We start from the raw sequence: 23,216 nt of genomic DNA on the forward strand, positions 1-23,216 counted from the left end.
GATGAAACTTGTACAAATAAATTTTAAAAGTCATATGATGGGCAGTTTAAAAATAAAAACGTCATAAAAAAATTCCTTGACGGGTAGGGTCACCCGTCAAATTTAACCCCTGCATTTATCCTTCGCCTCTATTGACATTAACCAACTTGTACTGCCCCTTTCGTGAGTACAACCCTTACTTTTACAAAGTCATCATGGGTCAACCAAAATATTATTTAAATAATTCAACATATCTAAAATATATTTAATTCAACATATCTAAAATATATTTAAATATTTAAATTAATAGTATTTGAAAATTAAATGTAATTTAAATATTAAATGAATAACTTGAAAAACACGTTATATACAAAGTCACCAAAATTGAAATAATAATTGTTTATATTATTTAGATGTCATGTTTGATTAGTATTTTGTCCTATTTTATTACTTTGGTAAAAAGTTTAAATAAAAAATTATTTAAAAATAATATATTATATAAAAAATTAATATAATTATTAATAAAGTTTTGGGGTTTATAATATATATATATTCTTTTTCTTCTGTAAATTGGATGTAAATCAAGTTATAAATAGAGGATTTGAATTTCAACAATTTCACATATCTTGAATTACCAATTTAATTGCCCTTAAAATTAATAAAATATAAATTTAATAATATAATAGAAATAAAAATAATTATTCTATTATAATGAGAATTTCTAAAAACAACTTTATTTGGCTGTAATGTTCAACTTTTCAGATAAATACTTCACTTAATTTTAGAAATGCACCTAATTTTAAAGATGCAGAAAACTAATATTAATAAAAAACTTTTCAATTTGAATTGTACTTGAAAATGAAAAAAATATTTATTAAAAGACATGACAACGAAATAACACAATATTCTAAAAACTCTCATCATCATATTATGAAATTAAAAAATCTACATATTAAAATATTTTATTCTATATCACTCTTTAATATAATATTCCAGAAACTCTCATCATCATATTATAAATTGTGAAAATCTCCATATCACTATTTGTTGGCTCTTAATTATGCTTCACTTTCTTGACTTTGTTAATATTTTTATATACATTTATTTATGGTATTCACGTTTATCACTTTTTGTTGAACTTTAAATAACCAACATCGAAATGTCACTACAAAATTTATGATTGATTTCATTATGTTCACACTTAGACATTATAATGAAATTTGACCATTGATCCCACCTCACCCAAAAGAAAGTAATGACTTGTTTTAAATTATGGTCTCCCATAATGGCGCTTGACATTTACAAGAAAACAATAACTTATTATATATTTTAAAAACAACATGTTTATTTAGAGGAATTTAATAGCCACCTGAAATGTAATTGTCAGTGAATCTTTTGAGAATTATTATTATTATTATTTTATTTTTTTCCATACCCAAGTTACTACAGGGAATTTGAATTTGAGTTTTTCCGATTTTTATTATTTCACTTATCTTAAATTACCAAGTGAATCGCTCTCAAAACAAAAATACATGAATTTGAATGTGATACTTATATAACTTTTAAATAATTTAATTCTTTGTCTATTTTTAAGTGAAACTCATGTGCAATTTCTCCTAATTTTAAGGTAGTGAACTTTACTCATTTAGATTTTTTTTTAATATTTATTAATATAATTACTTATATAAATATAAGATTGTTAAAATAAAATATATTAGATATATATTAATTAGAGAAAAAGGAGGTTGGACAACCAATGTAGCATCCATTATATTAATAAGAGATATTATTTTTTTTAATTAATTTATTGGTATATATACTTCATATGTTATTATGAAATACTTTTCTCAATTGATATTGATATCAATTTTTTTTGTAAAGTAATATTTATGTCATAAAAGTGATTCTCGTATATATTAATTAAAATTGAGAAATTTTATATTATAAAAATAAAATAATATGTTGGCAGGTTTGGCTTGAGCGAAATAAAAGGATCTTCAGAAACTGCGAACAGGATGCCAAGCTTGTGGTAGTTAAAATAAAATATCAGTTAAAAGAGTGTCTGAGAGACCATAAAGATGATTTAAGTCTCAGCCAGCAAGATATAAATTGGGGCTCTTCTCTCGATCTTCAGTTCCAAAAAATTACAAAGAGTATCTCCCTCCCAAAAGAATGGCAAATAAGGGCTACAGCAAAAGAGTTCCAGGGATGGATTGCAAACCACCAGAGACACTTTCTATTTTTTGATGGGGCTGCAAAGGGCAATCCTGGAAGAGCTGGTGCTGGAGGAGTCATATTGAATCCAGATGGCTTTAGGATCCACAGTTTCGCCTGGGGTTTGGGCATCGCTTCTAGCATTCAAGCTGAGGCTTTGGCTCTTTTCCAAGGTCTCAAGATTTTGAAAGTGCTGAACATCAAGGAGGCTAATGTTATTGGGGACTCTCAGGTTATCATTAACACTATGGTGACACATTCTAAGCCAACGGACCTAAGGCTTGCAAGGCTGATCCACATAATTACAGACCTTGGAGACTCATTCCAGAATTTGAATTTCTACCACGTGTTGAGAGTCAATAATAAGGAGGCGGACATTGAAGCTAACAAAGCAACCCTTCTTACGGCTGGAGCCCTGCTCAGAGGCGGACAGGAAATATGGGAACCAATTCCTTAATTTAGAAAGCTGTCATGTTTTATTGCCTACTGTTAAATCAGTTTGTATGTATCCACAATATTGGGAAAATCTCTGAAATTGACCGCATAGTAGCAACTAAAAAGAGATGTGAGCTAAGCATAAATGCCACGACCTTGCAAGGTTGTGCGGCACTTTTGGATTTAGACTCACCTTTTGTAATCCGCTCTTTGGCATTAAGGCCAAGTATCTAATATATCCACTACCCGTTTCTGTAAAAAAAAAAAAAATTGTAACAAGAAGCTAAACAACAAAGTATAAATACAACTTCCTCCACAAAGAATGCCAAGGAGTAAGCTCGCTCTCTCGCTCCCTCCCCTCTCTTGATATGATTATGAGGCAATTAAACAAAGGGTGTTGTACACCACCCACTAGGTGTAGAAATTTCACCGTAGATTAAACTAATTATGCAATGTACTAAAGCAAAATACTTAATCTACTTCTTCAATCAAACTTGTGGAAGCTTAATCGATTTTGAGCAAGATCAACCAGAACACATATAACAAAGAAGAAGATTCAATCACACATGAAACACAGAAGAATACTCTGGGGAAAGCCTCAGCTAAAAACCCTGCTATCTATATTATCATACAAGTGGAAATATCTCAGGATTACACAAAGCTTTAGCTCTCAAGCTATCCATCTCTCAGTACAATCCCTCACTGCTGTCATAAACAGAATAGACAAAACATATGCCTTCCTTCAGTCCTCCAAGCCTCCTATTTCCTTGCGCAGTTTCTCCTGGGTCCTCAAGCTATCACCTGTGTAATAATTTCCTCACACATTGCTTTGACCTTTGTAGTAACTACACAATCCTCAAGAAATGAATTCCTTCTGCATGCAAGAGATATTCACATGGGAATATTCTAGCAATTGATAGTACATTGTCCCTTCCTTTAATCTCAACTGGGTCTTTGTCTGAACTGACATGCATGAGTTATTTATGAGAGAATATTCAATTATTTGTAGAACACTAGTTGCATGCATGCTTGCATTAACTCATTGAACTCACAATTAGTTCCAAAAATTGTTTGGAACTAATTTAACTGGACTTACCTCAGTTAACTGAGCTAACTAATTACAACTCAAATACAACTCATCCTTATCTCCTTAATTAAGGGATAACTTCCTCAATCAAAGGGATAACTGTTGCATGTATTCACAAAGACTTCATGTTTGATTTTCTCCAACTAATTAACTCAAGATGAATTAATTAATTATTTTTCAAACAGCTGGTGAGACTAAATTCGAATTTTAATTCTCAATTTTGATTCAAGGACAAATCAAAATTGGAATATATCCTGAAATGCTATCTATAGCAATGCTATTTTTAGCATTTCTTGTTGCTATTTTCAACACTCCCTCTCAACAAGAAAGGGATTATCTGTCACCCCAATCCTATCTCTGTGGAACTCGAATTTACACTTTGACAATGCCTTAGTCAAAATGTCAGCATCTTGATCCTTAGTCGAAATATACTGCAACGACATGATCCTCCTCGCCACAGAGTCTCTAAGATGATGATACTGAATGTCTATGTGCTTGGACCTGTCATGAAATACTGGATTCTCAGAGAGTTTGATACAACTCTGATTATCACAATAAATCACAGTTGGATCCATCCTCTGATCAAACAAACCAACTAGAATTTTCCGCATCCAAATGGCCTCACATACTGCCTGATTGGCAGCCATGTATTTAGCCTCTGCTGAGCTAAGTGCGACTGACCTCTGTTCCCTACTGTACCAAGAAACTGCAGCTGAAACAAGGTTGAAAATTCCTCCTGATGTGCTCTTTCGATCTGATGGACTTCCTGCCTAATCTGCATCTGTGAAGCCCTGTAGCTTCACTCCCTCTAACCGTCTGTACCATAATCCATACTGAGATGTGCCTTTGAGGTATCTCAAAACATGCTTCGCTGCCTTCCAAAACAGTTTGGTAGGTTGAACCATAGCTTGACTCAGTTGGTTCACCGCAAAGCACAAATCTGGTCGTGTGTTCACTAAATACATCAATGAAACCACAAGTTTCTGATACACAATAGCCTCTACTACTTCTCCTGAAGTAGCATCCTCCTTCCTCCAGTTACCTGCTAGAGGAGTCTGCATGGGCTTGCACTTCTCCATGTGGAATCTCCTGAGTATCTCATTGGCATACTTACCTTGAGACACAAACACTTCCCCATCCTTCTGCCACACTTCCATGCCTAGTAAGTAGTGCATGAGACCCATGTCTTTCATCTCAAACTCTCTTACAAGGTCCTCCTTGCAAGACATGATCAACTGATCATCACCTGTCAATATCATATCATCAACATAAAGAAAAATGATCAGCTGCTTACCTTCCACCATGATGTGGTACAAGTTCGCATCCATTTCACTCTTTGTGAAGCCCAACCGAGTGAAGTAGTTGTCAATCCTGGTGTACCAAGGATGAGGTGCTTGCTTCAGCCCGTACAAATCTCTCTTGATTCGGCACACATGCGACTCACGATCAAATGTCTCAAATCCTTCCGGCTGCTCTATGTACTCCTCTTCCTCAATCTTTCCATTGAGGAATGCAGTCTTCACATCCATCTGATGGATCTTCCAACCCATCTGTGTTGATAGTGCTAACATCAATCTGATAGATGAGTACCTTACTACAAGAGCAAAAGTCTCATCATAGTTGATCCCCTCGACCTGTGATAAACCCTGGGCAACAAACCTTGCCTTATGTTTCTCCACACTACCATCAGTAGCTTGCTTTACCTTGTAAAGCCAATGGAACTCACAATTGATTTGTTCTCCGGTCTTGGAACCACATCCCAAACACTGTTCCGAACTATGGAGTCATACTCCTCCACCATAGCATCAACCCAAACTAGCTGCCGCACTGCTTCCTCAAAGGAAGATGGTTTGGTCTCTACACATTCCCCAACAAGGGCCATGTAACCAGTGTATCGCTCAGGTGACCTCCTCTGTCTGCACTGAGAAGATGGGTCTCCGACATTCTCTCTTTCATCCATCAACAATCTGTCAACTTCCCTTGAGCACTTCCGCCCATCTCTGGAAGACTCTGCTTCAGTGGATGTCTCCACTCTTGGAACCTTTGCATGCGGCTGCTCCGCATCAGTCCGAGGCTCCTCCTCCTTAGGAACCAAAAGTTCCTCCTCTGCCCGCAACTTGGGCTCCCTCTCAAGGGAAACTCGCATGGCCTTCAGCTCATCGAACTTAAGATCTCTGTGAACCACTGTCCTCTGACTGGTAGGCAAATACACCCTATAGTTGTGGGGAGTATCAGTGTAGCCCACAAGTATCCCCAATTTTGCTGTCGGCTCTAGCTTCTTCCGGGCATCCTTGGTCACATGGCAATAAACCAATGAGCCAAAGATCCTGAAGTGACCCACATCTGGTCTCTTCCCGGAGAAAGCTTCCTCTGGTATCTTCATCCCAAGTATGCAATGCAGGCTTCTATTATGTAAGTAAACCACTCTATTGCATGCCTCAACCCATAAATGAAGTGGTAGGCCTTGGTCATGCAGCATTGCCTGAGCTGCCCCCACAATCGTTTTGTTCTTCCTCTCGGCCACCCCATTCTGCTGTGGGTTATGAGGTGCCGTCAACTCTCGTTTAATTCCTTATGCTGCACAAAAGTCCTTAAACTCTTGAGAGACATACTCTCCACCATTGTCGCTTCGCAAGGCCCTAATCTTCTTTCCAGATTCTTTCTCAACCAAGGCTTTTTACTCACAAAACCTTGAGAAGGTTTGATCCTTCTTTTGCATGAAATAGATCCAGCATCTACGAGAAAAATCATGAATAAAAATCACATAATACCTTTGTTTAGTGGTGGAGGCTGTCGAGAATGGTCCACACACATTTGTATGAACTCGCTCCAAGATTGCTTCAGCTCAACTGTCTTGATCATGAAAGGAATATTTTGCATACTTACCCAAGGTACAACCTTTGCATGTGTCCACTTGATCTTCAAGGCCCCATGGTGTAAGTGGCCCAACCTTCTATGCCATAACTCGCCAATATCTTGGCTTTGCACCAATTCTGCTTTGGAACTCAATGCAGCATAGTCATCTACCTCTAGCTTGTAGAGATTATTCACTCGAATCCCAATCCTCTTGGTCTGACCCGTGGCTATGTGTCTCAGGAATGCCTTTCCTTTGCCGAAGACTACATCATAGCCTTTGTCTTCCAACATTGCAACCGATACCAAGTTTTTCTTCAGTCCAGGCACATACTTTACATCAGTTAGGGTGAGAGGAGCTCCATGCTCCCTCTGAAATACACTCTGAAACACAATCATACCTTCACCTGAAACACGATACTTTCCATCATCGCCCATCTCTATGCGCATCTGGAGGTCTTTCTCCTCCAAGGTACTGAATAAACTCTTATCATCTTATCACTGGTCATGTGGAATGAGGCTCCACTGTCCAGGTATCAAACACAACCCACCATCGATGAAACCATTAATGCGATGAGGGTAAAATCCAATTCTAAATGTGAGGCCAGTGCCTCACCATCTGATCCTTTCGAGGATCCCTTCTTGGATTTATTCAATGGAAAATTAGTTGCATAATGGCCCACCTCATGACAATTAAAGCATCTCACTTTAGATTTGTCAATCTTCTTCCCACCATGGGAAGAACTCAATTTGGAATGGGAAGCTTTCCCTTTCCCTTTCCGCGCCTTACTTGCTAAGGCTATATTTTCTTCATCATCATCCTTTGATGAAGAACCATCTCTGGTGCTTCTCCTGATCTCCTCCTGCATCAGATCTGACCATAGTCGTTCCCAATCTGGCAGTTTCTCTCTTCCACTCACTGAGTCCTGGTAGCTGTGCCAGCGCTTAGGAAGACTGAGGAGAGAAAGACTCACCATATCATCATCAGTTTTCATGATTCCTACACTTCCAAGCTCATCTCTGCAGGTGGTGAGCTTGTTTAGATATGTAGAGATCGTGTCGCCCTTTTCACACTTGATTTTTCGAAGCTTGTCCTTCAGCGCCAACTTCCTCTGGTCGCTGCTGTTCTGATATAGATCCTTCAATGTCCTCCACATTGAAAATAGAGTCTCCTTCCCATGGAGACTCGAGACTCTATGGTCCCGAACTCCCTCCAGAAGAATCCTCCTCGCTCTCGCCACACATTTCTTCCATTCTGCCAATTCTTGGGCATTAGCTATTGTTGGCTTGGGGACTTCTTGTTGAATGAAGTCCTTCAAACCATTGTCCTCTAATACCGCTTCCATGCGATACTTCCATGCTATGTAATTCGAGCTGCCATCCAGGGCATACTCGAGTCTCAAGCCATTGAACGCCATTAGTGAAATTTGAGATGTGATAAGAAATCGATTTTGTACCTATAATCAAGAACTTCAAACTTTGAACTTCTCCCTTCTTTGTATACTGTTCTCTGCTTTGATCACCTTTGCTTTGATACCATGTAGAAATTTCATTGTAGATTAAACTAATTATGCAATGTACTAAAGCAAAATACTTAATCTACTTCTACAACCAAACTTGTGGAACCTTAGTCAATTTTGAGAAATATCAACCAGAACACATATAACAGAGAAGAAGATTCAATCACACATGAAACACAAAAGAATACTCTGGGGAAAGCCTCAGCTAAAAACCCCGCTATCTGTATTATCATACAAGTGGAAATATCTTAGGATTACACAAAGCTTTAGCTCTCAAGCTATCCAGCTCCCAGTACGATCCCTCACTGTTGCTCATAGACGGAATAGACAACACATATGCCTTCCTTTAGTCCTCCAAGCCTCCTATTTCCTTGCGCAGTTTCTCTTGGGTCCTCAAGCTGTCACCTGTGTAATAATTTCCTCACACATTGCTCTGACCTCTGTAGTAACTGCGCAATCCTCAAGGAATGAATTCCTTTTACATGCAAGAGCTATTCACATGGGAATATTCTAGCAACTGATAGTACACTGTCCCTTCCTTTAATCTCAACTAGGTCTTTGTCTGAACTGACATGCATGAGTTATTTATGAGAGAATATTTAGTTATCTAGAGAACACTAGTTGCATGCATGCATGCATTAACTGACTGAACTCACAATTAGTTCCACAAACTGTTTGGAACTAATTTAACTGGACTTAACTCAGTTAACTGAGCTAACTAATTACAACTCAAATACAACTCATCCTTATCTCCTTAATTAAGGGATAACTTCCTCAATCAAAGGGATAACTGTTGCATGTCTTCACAAAGACTTTATGCTTGATTTTCTCCAACTAATTAACTCAAGATGAATTAATTAATTATTTTTCAAACAGCTGGTGAGACTAAATTCGAATTTTAATTCTCAATTTTGATTCAAGGGCAAATCAAAATTGGAATATATCCTGAAATGCTATATATAGCAATGCTATTTTTAGCATTTCTTGTTGCTATTTTCAACACTCGGTGCGGTGAATGCAAGCACACCACTTCAAATGTGAAGGCGGGTTGATGAGCATGAGGGGCAATGTCAATCCAAAGCTGAGAGGGTAAGGGAGAGGATAAACATGCTTAGTTGGAGGTTAAGGTGGTTACTCACCATGCTCGATTCATAATTGGGAGAAAATTTTCTTTGGATTCTCTACATCATTACATAGAGAGGAGGTTTTCCATGGGGATTCCCATTGGAAATTTAAATGAATTACAATGGTTTTATAAATCCTCGAATTTCTAGTTATTATGTCTCATCTTTCCATTCAGACGTCACACCTCCAAGGTTTTTTCTTGTTTTTGGATTGTGAAATATCAGTGTTTTGGTGTTTGGGATCTAGTTACTGTCATGGTTCATAGTTTAAGACATGTATGGTAGACATAGCTAACCATGCCAAGCTTCTCTGGTGCGGTGGTTATATTCAACTCCTCCTAGTCTAGGCCTTTCAATGTGCAAGGATTCATCCTCTCGGTGGTAGTTTCTTCCTGCATAGTGGTAACATTATTCTTCATATGAATATGCTTTTCAGTTGTTTCACTTCACAGGGTCTTGTTTTATTTTGGTTTTGTTGATGGCTGGGTCTTTATTTGCATTCTCAAAATTATTGTATCACTCTTCAATTCCCTGTCCTATCTTACTAACAAGTTCTTTCTCAAATCCTATCTCGTAGTTCAATGTCTTCGAGTCGTATCTTAGCACTCTTTGTCTTTTCCATTATACCTCAGAAATTTTCCTTGCCAGGTTTGTTTGGAATTTGCATGGGTGAACCTTCGCCTTATTACGTGTGCCCCTAGCCTCTCTCTATCATCTGCCACTCCAACTAGAATCATCCCAACCTCTATGATCGTGCATACTCTATCATATAAGCTTTTCCTTATCATCCCATATAGTTATGACTTCTCCAATGCATTCCCTTATACCAATTGGAGTTTTCTTCTTTCCAACTTGGAAGTTTTCTTAGCCAGCTTGGAGCACAACACCTTTCACTTAAGCTCATCCTCTTTGTGGTCTCCTCTCTTGTCAGCATGCCCCATTGTAGGTTGGTTTTAGGGCACATGGGTGGAAATTGTAGTCATACCACTGCCTCCGTGTCAACGAATAGTCAAGTCACCTCCTCCTTGTAACATTAGGCCTAAGCTCAAGCCCAAAACTCTTTATCCCATTACTAAGAAATCATTCATGAATTGGTTTTCCAAGAGATTGAAAAAGTGGAAGTAGACGCATGCTATAGTTGGTGCTTCATCCCATACATCCAAGTTGATAATGCCATCAAAGAATGGATTCTTGATATAGGCTCTTCCTCTTAATCTCAATTATCTTAATATATGAAAAATGTTAATGTCTATTGGCACAAAAATATTCTCATGGGTCATGTTCTCATAGACAAAGAAGACACCCAACAAGAAAATTCCATTCGAATTGCAGAAACTAGAGGAAAAATTTGATCAAATTGATTACAAGTTAACCATTTTCGGCAAGAGATCTACCAATATCATCTTCTCCTTGAACGAGGAAGGTGATCCGCAGTTGCAGATGCACAAAGATCCTCCTCCTTAGTTAACATGTTTTGTTGGAAATTTTTGTATCCTTTTAGTTATACGTTTTGTCTAGTTTTAACACAAGATGTAAAGGACTGGTTGTTGGAAATAATACTGAGAGGGGGGGTGAATCAGTATTAGCAAGTCAATAATATTTCATTTCCATATTCTGATTCATATACGCTACTTTAGTTAATGAAACTTGCGTGTATACGCAACTGTATATAAGGCAACTAGCGTATAACCTGTAAACTTATAATTTAGTTAATTCTTCATATGTTGATCTTAAATCTGAGCATCAGAACCATATAAACAGTAACCAGGAGCAGTAAAAACAGAACAGACAGTCACACACATGAACACAAGAAATAAGGTGGAAACCCAATGTGGGTGAAAACCACCTGCTGCAATCGTCTCTAAGAATTTTTTTTTTACAATATTTTGTACTGGTGCAGTCTTATATCAGTACACAGGCTTCTACCTGCAGAAGGCTACAACCTTCTCTCGTTCTCCAGCTTCTCCTAGAAGGGAGCTACAACCCCCTAGCTCTTGTACTGGCTGATTTGTTTACTAGTACATAGGTCCTGACCTACAGAAGGCTACAACCTTCTCTTTTCTTCCAGGGACCACATTTCATAAATTTTCAGACTGGATCCATCAATAACATCAAATATATATCTGCATCAACCAATCTCCTTTGCACCAACCAAAACTAAATCAAACAATCACTTCTCTAAATGTTGTAACCAAAATACAGTAACAGTAACCAGAACCCAAGCCAGAACACAAAACACTGCAATAGCAATCAGAAGTAGCTAAAGCATATTTTATGAGGTGTACACTACTTCAATGTGATGAACCTACGTGCACACACACTTGTATCAAGGCAAACTTGCGTATATGCACTTTTGAAATTCCAAACCAGCGTGCATACACGCCTTTGCTATAATGAACCTGCGTACAGATCTGTAAATGATGATTTTAACTTTTACAATTATTCAGGCATCAGTTATACCCAGATCATCATATTTACAGATTACGACATGCGCCAATTATTCAGATTAAAGATCAAAACCACACAAAGATACTTCTCTTCAAGCCTTAAGATCTTGACCCATCAATAGAACTTATCCTTCATCAAGCGCTCAGGTTCATCCTTGATTTAGATCCAGCTGTGCACCTAAACCCAATCACCTGTATTCTAGATCTTTCTCTTCATTAGATATTCAATTCATGAGTGCCTTTGCCTAATGATCTTCTCCTCCTTTTATAGTCTTAGGCCTTACTCAATACCATGGTCCAAAACCACTTAGAATCAATACCTTGGACCAAATACCTGGGGTCAACACGTCGGACAAGATACCTTGGACCAATACCATGGATCACAATACCATGGACCAAATACCACGGACCAAAACCAAGTTTTCCAACATGTACGTGCCTTTCCTTTCGTGAAAGTGCGTGTGTACGCTATATGTGCCTTTTGGTCTACAAACCCGCGTGTACACGCGGCTTGGTCAATGGGAACCTGTGTATACCTCTCTTTCTTCATTCTGTGAGCCTGAACTGTGATCTGTCATCTGTGTGAGTTGCCATCAAGGACAACACCTGTGTCATAGCGCCAAATCTGTGTCATAATGCCAACAATCTCCCCCTTTGGACTTGATGGCAACCCCAAGTCACTCTCCCCCTTTGTCATCAAGGGCAAAGGGTTATGCTCCCCCTGAGGACATGCTGCATTCTCTGATATGCTGAAGTGTGCTATCCATGCTCCCCCTGACTGTAAGCAAGGTCTGCAAAAAGATGACATCATACATGACTTTCCTATCACCAAAGACTCATACATACATCCATATCCCAACCAAGTGGGGATATACCAAGATTGACTCATCCACACAACCAAGTGGGGATATACCAAATGTTTATACATGACAGAATAAGAACATTACATCATCCATCTCATGCATAGTGGGGAAACAAAATAGGTTGTTACATGACCTTGATAATAAAAGATATACATGACATAGAGACAAAATATCTAAAACAAGACTATGATAGTTATCAACATCTATCATCTGTAGCATCTGTCAATCACCATCCAAATCAACAACCATGATCTCCCTTTACACCTGTTCCACCTGAATTCGTGAATTTGTACCAAGATCTTCTAAGATAATGCCAACAATGTATTATTAGAAGTATATGTTCCCCCTAAACCTGTGCGAGATGATCATATCAGACTCTTTTCATCCTGAGTTTGGCCCACTGTTTTTCTTCAACCAACATATACGCAACTGTATCCACAACAACTGGCGTATGTAGATGGATACACTTCATTAAACTCGCGTACAACCACTTTTCTTTGAAACAGATAAGTTTCAACAGCAAGATGATGCATCAACTACTCCCAGTTTCTGTCTGAGATATTCAAATGTCTCTCTGGGCAGTGGTTTGGTGAATATATCAGCAACCTGTTCTTTGGAGGGAACATACTCCAATTTGACCTTTTTTTCAAGCACTTGTTCATAGAGAAAATGATATTTGATAGGTATGTGCTTGGTCTTGGAATGCATGACTGGATTCTTTGAAATACTGATTGCACTTGTATTATCACATAGAATGGAGATGGGTGGAGTACATGTGATTTGAATGTCTTGCAATGTTTGCATCATCCAAAGGAGTTGTGTGCAGCAAGATGCAATAGCCACATATTCTGCTTCAGCTGTAGATAAAGCAATTGAACTTTGTTTCTTGCTGAACCAAGATACTAATCCGGAACCCATATAGAATGCACCACCACTAATGCTTTTTTTGTTATCCACGCTTCCTGCCCAATCTGCATCTGTATATGCATGAAGTGTAAGATCTGTGTCCCTAGGATACCATAAACCAGAATTCTGAGTTCCTTGAAGATATTTGAAAATCCTTTTGACTTCCGGAAGGTGTGATTCCTTTGGATTTGCTTGGAATCTTCCAACTATTCCCACTGCATGCATGATGTCTGGTCGAGTACCTGTTAGATAAAGCAGACTGCCAATCATGGATCTGTAGGTAGGTTGATGTACTGCTGCTGATTCATCATTTGAGCTGAGACTACATCCTGTTACTATAAAGGTACATATTGGTTTAGAATCTTCCATGCCATATTTTTTCAAGATCTGCTTGAGGTACTTAGTTTGTGATAGAAAAATACCATCTTTATTTTGTTGAACTTGTAAACCAAGAAAATATGTGAGCTCACCAAGCAGGGACATTTCAAATTATTTCTGCATTACCAAAGCAAAGTTTTGATTCATGGCTTCTTCATTGCTACCAAAAATGATATCATCAACATACACAACAAGTATTAGCAATTTATCATTGTCAATCTTTGTATATAGATTGCTATCAGCTGATCCTTTAGGAAAACCTTGTTGATGGAGGTATTTGTCAAGATGGTAATACCAGGCCCTTGGAGCTTGTTTTAGACCATAAAAAGCCTTTCTGAGTCTGCATACAAGTTTTGGATCATTTCCAAGGATGAATCCATCTGGTTGCTCAATATATACTTCTTCTTCTAAGTCTCCATTAAGAAAGGAATATTTTACATCCATTTGGTATACTTTGAAGTTTTGAAAGCTAGAAAGAGCAAGGAACATTCTTATGGCTTCAAGTCTAGCAACAGGTGCAAAAGTTTCTTCAAAATCTATACCTTCTTGTTGAGCATATCCTTTACAAACAAGTCTAGCCTTATTTCTAATAACTTCTCCATTTTCATTTAGCTTGTTTTTGAATATCCATTTGGTTCCTATGATATTCTTATCATGAGGTCTAGGAACTAATTCCCAAGTATTGTTCTTTTCAATTTGCTCAAGCTCTTCATTCATGGCCTTGACCCAACATTCATCTTTGCATGCTTCATGTACATTTTGAGGTTCGATGGTGGAAAGCAATGCTAGATAGATTAAAGCTTTTGTAATAGTTCTTCTTGTCTGCACACCTGCCTCTTTCTGTCCCAAAATTTGAGTCTCTGGATGATTTTTCTGAACATATCTGGATGGAGTCTTTTCTTATACCGTTATCTGTTCTTCTGGTGCTTCACTGGTTTCTTCTTTAGAATTAGTCTGATTTAATGTGGAAGGATAATCCTCATCTTCTTCATAATCTTCGGTTTTTACCTGCTTTGGATTTTTGTCTGCTTCATCAACCACAACATCAATACTTTCAACAATTTTCCCTAGTCTTTTATTATAACACTTATATCCTTTACTTCGAGAAGAGTAACCAAGGAGAATGCCTTCATTTGCTCTAGGTTCAAACTTGCCAAGTTTTTCATCAGTCCTTTTGATGTAACATTTGCTTCCAAAAACTTTGAAGTATTTTATAGTAGGAGTCTTACCATACCAAAGTTCATGTGGAGTTTGAGTGTTGTTTACCTAAATGTTTTTTTTGTTGAGAATAGTGACAGCAGCAAATGCAGCTTCACCCCAGAAGGTTGCAGGAGTTCCAGACTCATCTAGCATGGCACGAGCCATTTGTTGAACAGTTTTGTTCATCCTTTCTACCACTCCATTTTGCTGAGGAGTCCTTGCGGTAGAGAATTCCCTTTTTATTCCATGTTCTTCACAAAAGTCGAAGAATTCATCTGAGGTAAATTCCCCTCCTCGATCAGACCTGAGGCATTTGATTTTGCGATCTGATTCATTTTCAACCAATGCTTTGAAGGCTTTGAACTTTTCAAATGCTTCATCTTTATGCTTTAGAAGTCTTATCCAACACATTCTGGAAAAGTCGTCAATGAACAATATAAAGTATTCTTCTCCATGAGGTGACTTTTTCCTTGATGGACCACATAAATCAGTATGAACAAGTTCAAGAGGCTTACTAGCTGATCCTTCCTTCTTAGGGAAATGAGCTCTGGTTTGCTTACCAAATTGACATGATTTGTATTTTGTGTCTTCTGGAATGCTGATATCACGAAGATCACGAACAACCTGGAATCTGCATGCTTTTCTTATTTGAGAGAAGCTTAGATGCCCCAATCTTCTGTGCCATAGCCAGTATTCATCATTTTTGCTTAGGTAGCACTGTTTTTGTCCTCCCTTGAGTATGTATAGGTTATTTGGAGTTCTTATTCCTTTGATCACTGTTTCTCTTGTATCAAGCTCATGAACAACACATCCATTTGATCGAAATACCACTTCATTTCCTTGATCACACATTTGACTGACACTCAATAGATTATGCTTTAGACCATCAACATACATAACATTTCTAGCTTTAACCTTTTCTTTTAAGAGAACAGAACCTTTACCTTTTATGACAGCAGGAGTGTCATTTCCAAATGAGACCATTTTTTTTTTTTAAGGCATTATATGATTGAAGTTTTTCTTTATCACCTGTCATGTGTTTCGAGCATCCACTATCAATGTACCACTGATTTTATTGTCCTTCTACATATAAAGCTATACCACATCTTTCTGGTTGTGGTTCTTTCTTTCTCCAAGTTTTGGGACCCAATGAAGTTTGCTCGTTATGAGATGTTTGCCAAAATTTACTCTTGCATTCAGAATCTTCATGACTGAAGTTGTTACAGATAGAGCACTCTATTCCATTTTCAAGAAGCAAAAATTTATTGTAGGTCCTTTTCATGATCCCTGTCACATTCTTTTGATTTCGTGCTTCTCTAGTCATGATGGTCTTGTAAGAAACACATTGAGCAACTTTGTTTCCAAAGTTATGACATGAAAAACATTGGCCATTAAAGAAATTCCTGCGATTATCGAACCCACTGACCTAGTGATTGTAGTTTCCATTGAAATTCATTCTTGAAGCAAGCTGAGTATGATTTACCTGAGGTTTGTTATAGCTTCTGTTCATCCTTGAAGTAGATTGGCCCAGATTTTCTTTGTGATCTGCTTTATGCCTTTGTTGACGATTGTCAAACTGTTCACTGCTCTTTACTGCATCAAGATAGCTTTTAGTGGAGGTGGACGGTTTCTGTGCTTCTTCAGTATATCCAAGACCTGTCTTTATCAGAGGAGAATGCTGCACTTTGATAATTTCATTTAGGGTCTCTGATCCTTTAGCAAATCTAAGATTGAGAGCTTTTGTTTTCTCAATATCCTTTCTTAGACCCACAATTTCACATTCTAATTTTTCATTGTGTTTTTCCCTTTCAGCAAGTTGGAATGTCAGAGTATCTATAATCATATTCTTTTCTTCTAAACAAATTTTAAGTTTAGAGATTTCTTCATAAAGACCATCTTCATCTAAAGCATCCAAGAAATCTTCATCTTCAAAAGCCATCAGAAGTCTATAATCATTACTATTTTCATCTTCATCACTATTTGATAAACCATCGCTATCTTCATGCGTATAGTAGCTCTTCTTACTTACACTTTGTTTTCTATTCCATTTTGCTGATTCCTTACCTTTATCAAGCTTATCCTTGTGAGGACATTTGGTAGCATAATGACCGACTCTTCCACAAGCAAAACATTTGAAAGGTAGTTTACCTCTGAATCTTCCAGAACCCCGTTGAAGGTTCTTGACAAAGTTTGCTTCTTCCTCTCCTTCTGAAATATGTCCTGATTCATTGAGTTCTTCTCTTCCTGAAGCTTTGAATGCGGCTTCTCTCATATCTGATGGACCTCCTTTTCTCATTTCGAAAGCAGTTAAGATTCCGTGTAGCTGTGTCATAGTAAGACTCTGAAGATCCTGCTTTTCTTCTATAGCAGAAACTTTTGATTCAAACTTAGTAGACAAGGATCTTAAAACCTTTTCAACTAAAGTAACTTCTTTTATCTCTTCACCCAAGTTTTTCATGCGATTAACAATCTCATCTATATGTAGGAAGTAATTAGCTATACTTTCATCATTGTGCATTTTGAGAGTTTCATATTGAATTATGAGAGATTGTAGTTTTGCACGTTTTACCTGATTGTCTCCTTCATAGCTTAGAACGATCTTGTCCCATATTTCTTTGGTGGTTTTGAGCTGCATAACCTTGACAAATTCTGATTGTGATAGACTCCCCAATAATGTATTGACGGCCTTGACATTGGTTTCATATTGCTTTTTACCTGCCGTATTTGTAAGAATTGTTGGTGGAAATGTATATCCTCCTTCCAAGATTTCCCAAACATCTGTTCCAAGAGATTGAAGATAGGCTGTGGTTCTTACCTTCCAATAAATGAAGTTTCTCCCATCAAAGATTGGTGGTCTAATGGATGCCTCTCTTTCGTAGTTACTCATGATGATAGATCTTCCTTCAAGCGATCAAGCTTCTTCTGAAGGACTTGCTCTGATTCCAATTGTTGGAAATAATACTGGGAGGGGGGGGGTGAATTAGTATTAGCAAGTCAATAATATTTCATTTCCATATTCTGATTCATATACGCTACTTTAGTTAATGAAACTTGCGTGTATACACAACTGTATATAAGGCAACTAGCGTATAACTTGTAAACTTATAATTTAGTTAATTCTTCATATGTTGATCTTAATCTGAGCATCAGAACCATATAAACAGTAACCAGGAGCAGTAAAAACAGAACAGACAGTCACACACATGAACACAAGATATAAGGTGGAAACCCAATGTGGGTGAAAACCACCTGCTGCAATCGTCTCTAAGAAACTTCTTTTTACAATATTTTGTATTGGTGCAGTCTTATACCAGTACGCAGGCTTCTACCTGCAGAAGGCTACAACCTTCTCTTGTTCTCCAGCTTCTCCTAGAAGGGAGATACAACCCCCTAGCTCTTGTACTAGCTGATGTGTTTACTAGTACGTAGGTGCTAACCTACAGAAGGCTACAACCTTCTCTTTTCTTCCAGGGACCACGTTTCATAAATTTTCAGACTGGATCCATCAATAACATCAATCAAACATCAAATATATATCTGCATCAACCAATCTCCTTTCAACCAACCAAAACTGAATCAAACAATCACTTCTTTGAATGTTGTAACCAAAATACATTAACAGTAACCAGAACCCAAGCCAGAACCCAGAACACTGCAACAACAATCAAAAGTAGCTAAAGCATATTTTATGAGGTGTATGCTACTTCAATGTGACGAACCTGCATGCACACACACTTGTATCAAGGCAAACCTGCATATACACACTTTTGAAATGTCGAACCAGCGTGTATACACGCCTTTTCTATAATGAACCTGCGTACATATCTGTAAATGATGATTTTAACCTTTACAATTATTTAGACATCAATTATACCCAGATCATCATATTTACAGATTACAACATGCACCAATTATTCAGATAAAAGATCAAAACCACACAAAGATACTTCTCTTCAAGCCTTAAGATCTTGACCCATCAATAGAACTTATCCTTCATCAAGCGCTCAGGTTCATCCTTGATTCAGATCCAGCTGTGCACCATAACCCAATCACCTATATTCTAGATCTTGCTCTTCATTAGATATTCAATTCATGAGTGCCTTTGCCTAATGATCTTCTCCTCCTTTTATAGTCTTAGGCCTTACTCAATACCATGGTCCAAAACCACTTAGAATCAATACCTTGGACCAAATACCTAGGGTCAACACGTCGGACAAGATACCTTGGACCAATACCATGGATCACAATACCATGGACCAAATACCACGGACCAAAACCAAGTTTTCCAACATGTATGCGCCTTTCCTTTCGTGAAAGTGCGTGTGTACGCTATACACGCCTTTTGGTCTGCGAACCCGCGTGTACATGCGGTTTGGTCAATGGGAACCTGCGTATACCTCTCTTTCTTCATTCTGTGAGCCTGAACTGTGATCTGTCATTTGTGTGAGTTTCCATCAAGGACAACACCTGTGTCATAGCGCTGAATCTGTGTCATAATGCCAACACTGGCATAAGTAGCTTTTTTATAATATTTTCTATCTTAAGGATGCTTTTATCAATAGGGGTATCAACAACCCCAAAATTTTGAACTTGTGCTACTGGTTTGGTTTCCCATTAAACAGACAAGTAGAAAACCATACCAGTAGCACGTTATACTTGTTTATGAAATATGTTTTTTGAAGTAATGCAAAGTGCTAAGCCTTAAAAAAAAAAAGTTACAAAGTACAAAGACAACTATCCTAAGTTTTCAAGCATGAATGGTAACTCAAGTACCATAACACAAAGATTACAAAATTTCACAATTATTACATCATGGTGATTTTGTAGAAAAACTTGTAGGTATATAACTTAAAAAAGACTCCTAAGATTCTAGTTGCTTTGTTGAACATATAAATTATAGAAAGATGTGGTGACTATTGGCTTCTTCTTGTGTGAGGTTGGTAGTAAGAGAATTTTGGTTCACAGGGTCCGTGCCCTCCATTATCTAGTTGATTGTGTCTTCTTCCTTTAAATTTTCTTGGTCTGATTTTCTTGATTATGTGACTTGAAGTTGCAGACTATGAATATTTTCTTAGGTTGACAACCATGTATTTCCACATGTACATTCTACTTTTATTTCATTAATTGTATATTTTTTTACACTAGGGTACTCAAAATTATGGGATTTTGTGATGTACATTGATATTCATTTTCATGCACCATTGAGGTCATAAAAAAAAGAGAGTATCTATTACACTGTATCGATTCTTCATGTCTTCTCAAAACCCTTGTAAACTCTTGTGCTTCTCTAATAATCCATGCGAGCACACACCAAAAAAAAAAGTACTAACTTTGGTCAAGCCCATTATTGAGCTCAAGCAAATGGATAAAGGTTATGGACCCAAAAAAACCCTTGTTTTTCCAAATAATGGTAGACCCCCTGTTCCACAGATTATATCATCAAAAAATAATTCCAAAGGACCACAACTTTTCAATATTTGGTTGTAGGAAACAAAGATCCAAATTTACTAAGGAGAAGACAACCAAAATGTAGACTAGGATGAAAACAAAACCAAGAGGGTCTATTTCAAGTAAGCACCAAAGGTGAAAATATGCCTATGGGGAGATATACAGCATCAATCATATAAACATACACAAAATACACCCACCCTATAGAAACCAAAGTGAGAAGATGAATACAATTGACTCATACCCAAAGACAATTTTATACAAATAAAATTCCAAACGATAACCTAGAGACTGAGTGAGACTCTTACTAGGTTAGGGTTGGTTTGACCAATATTCCTCCCTTTCACACAAAAATGTCATCCCATGCAATATTTCATTATGACACCTTACTAATCCATCCCTTCATTGAGGAGTTCAATTCCCCAAGTTTAATTACTTTCATGAATGTGAATAAGGGGAAGGCTAGTCCTTTTAAGTCCAAGCTCCTTAGATGTATACTATTGGTGGACTTTAAGTGATAAATTGCTATTAATTATGATGTTACAAGCCCTTATTCTAAACCTTAGAGTGCTAACGAATTGGATATTAGCTCCACCCCCTATTTTTCTAGAGGACACCTACATTGAGTATAACTACTTTATTAGCTAAAGAATCAACCTAACGATTGAAATTTTGTAATACTTGGTAAAATCAAACCTTACACAAATTAATAGTCCGCTTTATGGATTTATTCTATGATCGAAGCCAATTTAATTTTGGATGGAGTTGATTTCAAGACTATTAGATTAATATTTATGCTTTTGTCTCCTATAGAAATCAAAGATTTCATTATCGCTTCTTTTTCTAAGAGGATACCTTGGTAGAGAATGTAAAATTTTTCTTAATTATTTGTAACATTTATAAGGTATTAAGCATATTACGTTTCATGATTTCCTTTCATATTGAATAAAATCCCCATCCCCCCAACCCCTAGGAAACCCTCCCCGACACTTGCCACCCCTGAATTACCTTTGGATGCTCTAGAAGACAATGTAGGATTTATGTAGAGGTTTTCATCTCTAGAATCCAATCACAATTTCTATGTTATGCTTGAATTTGGTTTGTGGAGGCTTGGGTTAAAACTTAGAGTTGAAAATAATGAATTGTTATAGCCAACTTTCCTCACTTGGTTCCAAAGGTAGATGATATAAATTTGTGTTATGGCTTTGTGTTAATGAATTCTAAAATGAATCTTTTTTATTTACTTGTAAATTATCTAGATGCCTCTTACTTCTATTTAACTATAGCTTTGTTTCAAGCCAATTTTCCAACAGATGTCCAAAGTCTTCTTAGGATGAGTATGTTTTTTAGAATTCCCCTATAATTTTTACTCCATAATTGGGCCTATGCGCTTTGTGGTTGATTCCAATGAAGGTATGATGCCAAATCTACATTGAGAAACTACATTCAAATAGAAGATGATAGATAATCTCTTCATCTTTATGGTATAGTAGACATTAAGATGGGCCTCACACTCACCTTTTTGGTATATTTTCAAGAGTAAATATCTTTGTGTGGATAATTTACAAACTAAATATGTTGACTTTCAGGATGCCATCTACGTGCCAAACCTATTTATAAATAACTACAAAATATGGGAGTGGAAAATGTTGGGAATGATGTAGATATTTATTTGTTATAGAATACTTTGAGGATCCTAGATATCAATTGTATAGAGAATGAAATGAAGGGTAGGAATATGAATGAAAATGTATACACAGTAAATATTGGAAAGAGTAGTAATACAATGAGAATTTTTTGTAGTAGCTACGACCCCCCTCCAAAATTTTTCCCATGCTTAGATTTTGGAGACTCACTTCTATCCACAGGAGCTCATTAATCATTGTTATCAAGTATTCATGCCTATGTAAAGAATTAACCTTCAATACAATGCTTGTGATGTCTTTTTTTGACCCCAATATGAACCTTTTCAAACACAAGCCATCTCCTACCTTGACCTTGCAGCATTATCAACCTTCCCTTTTGGAACTGTGCAATCTTGGAAGATAGGCTAGCCTTAAGGATTTGAACTACGCAATCTTGGAAGGAAGGCCAACCTTAAGGATCTGAACTGTGCAATCTTAGGAGGCAGGCCAACCTTGAGCTTAGAAACTACGTAACCTTGGAAGGAAGGCTAGTCTTGAACTTAGAAACTGTGCAAAATCTTCTCCTACCCTCAGAAACTGCACAATTCACTGAGGCAAGGAATCTCCCAACCCCTTGTGGTTGGGAATTGCACAATCCTTCTTGGAAGTGTGAATGGGTAGTTTCTTGAAAAAAAAGAAAAGAAAAACGAAAAAGGCCAATCCCTATAAAATAGGGAGTGGAGAATTAGTTTCCCAAAGAGTGGCACAAATTCCTATTTTTTTATTTTCCGCCAAGTATCACTTTTTCCTTGATTTTTGGCATGCAAGTCATAAAACATAGCCTAGCCTAGATATATATAATAGACGCCCATAGAGCTCATTTTAACATTCTATCTTGGAGCTCTAGCCTTTCTAGTGAGATCAAGGAACCTTCGGTGGAGTTTGTGGTGCTTTTTTGGGTGAGTTTTGCTTTTGTCATCTTTTGTCGCTTTTTTGTGTCGCCTTTTGGAGTGTTGTTTTGTTTGTTTCTTTCCATGGATGCTGGTGTTTTAGTTGTTATTAGCTTGTGTAAGTGTTGGTTCAGTCCATCATTCACTTTTTACAATTGTTGTATCAACTTCTTGTTTTTTCCCATTA

This window comes from Pinus tabuliformis, chromosome 3_2, assembly GCF_031772625.1.
Source record: "Pinus tabuliformis cultivar Carrire ecotype Pingquan chromosome 3_2, CPIR1, whole genome shotgun sequence".
Taxonomy (NCBI): Eukaryota; Viridiplantae; Streptophyta; class Pinopsida; order Pinales; family Pinaceae; genus Pinus; species Pinus tabuliformis.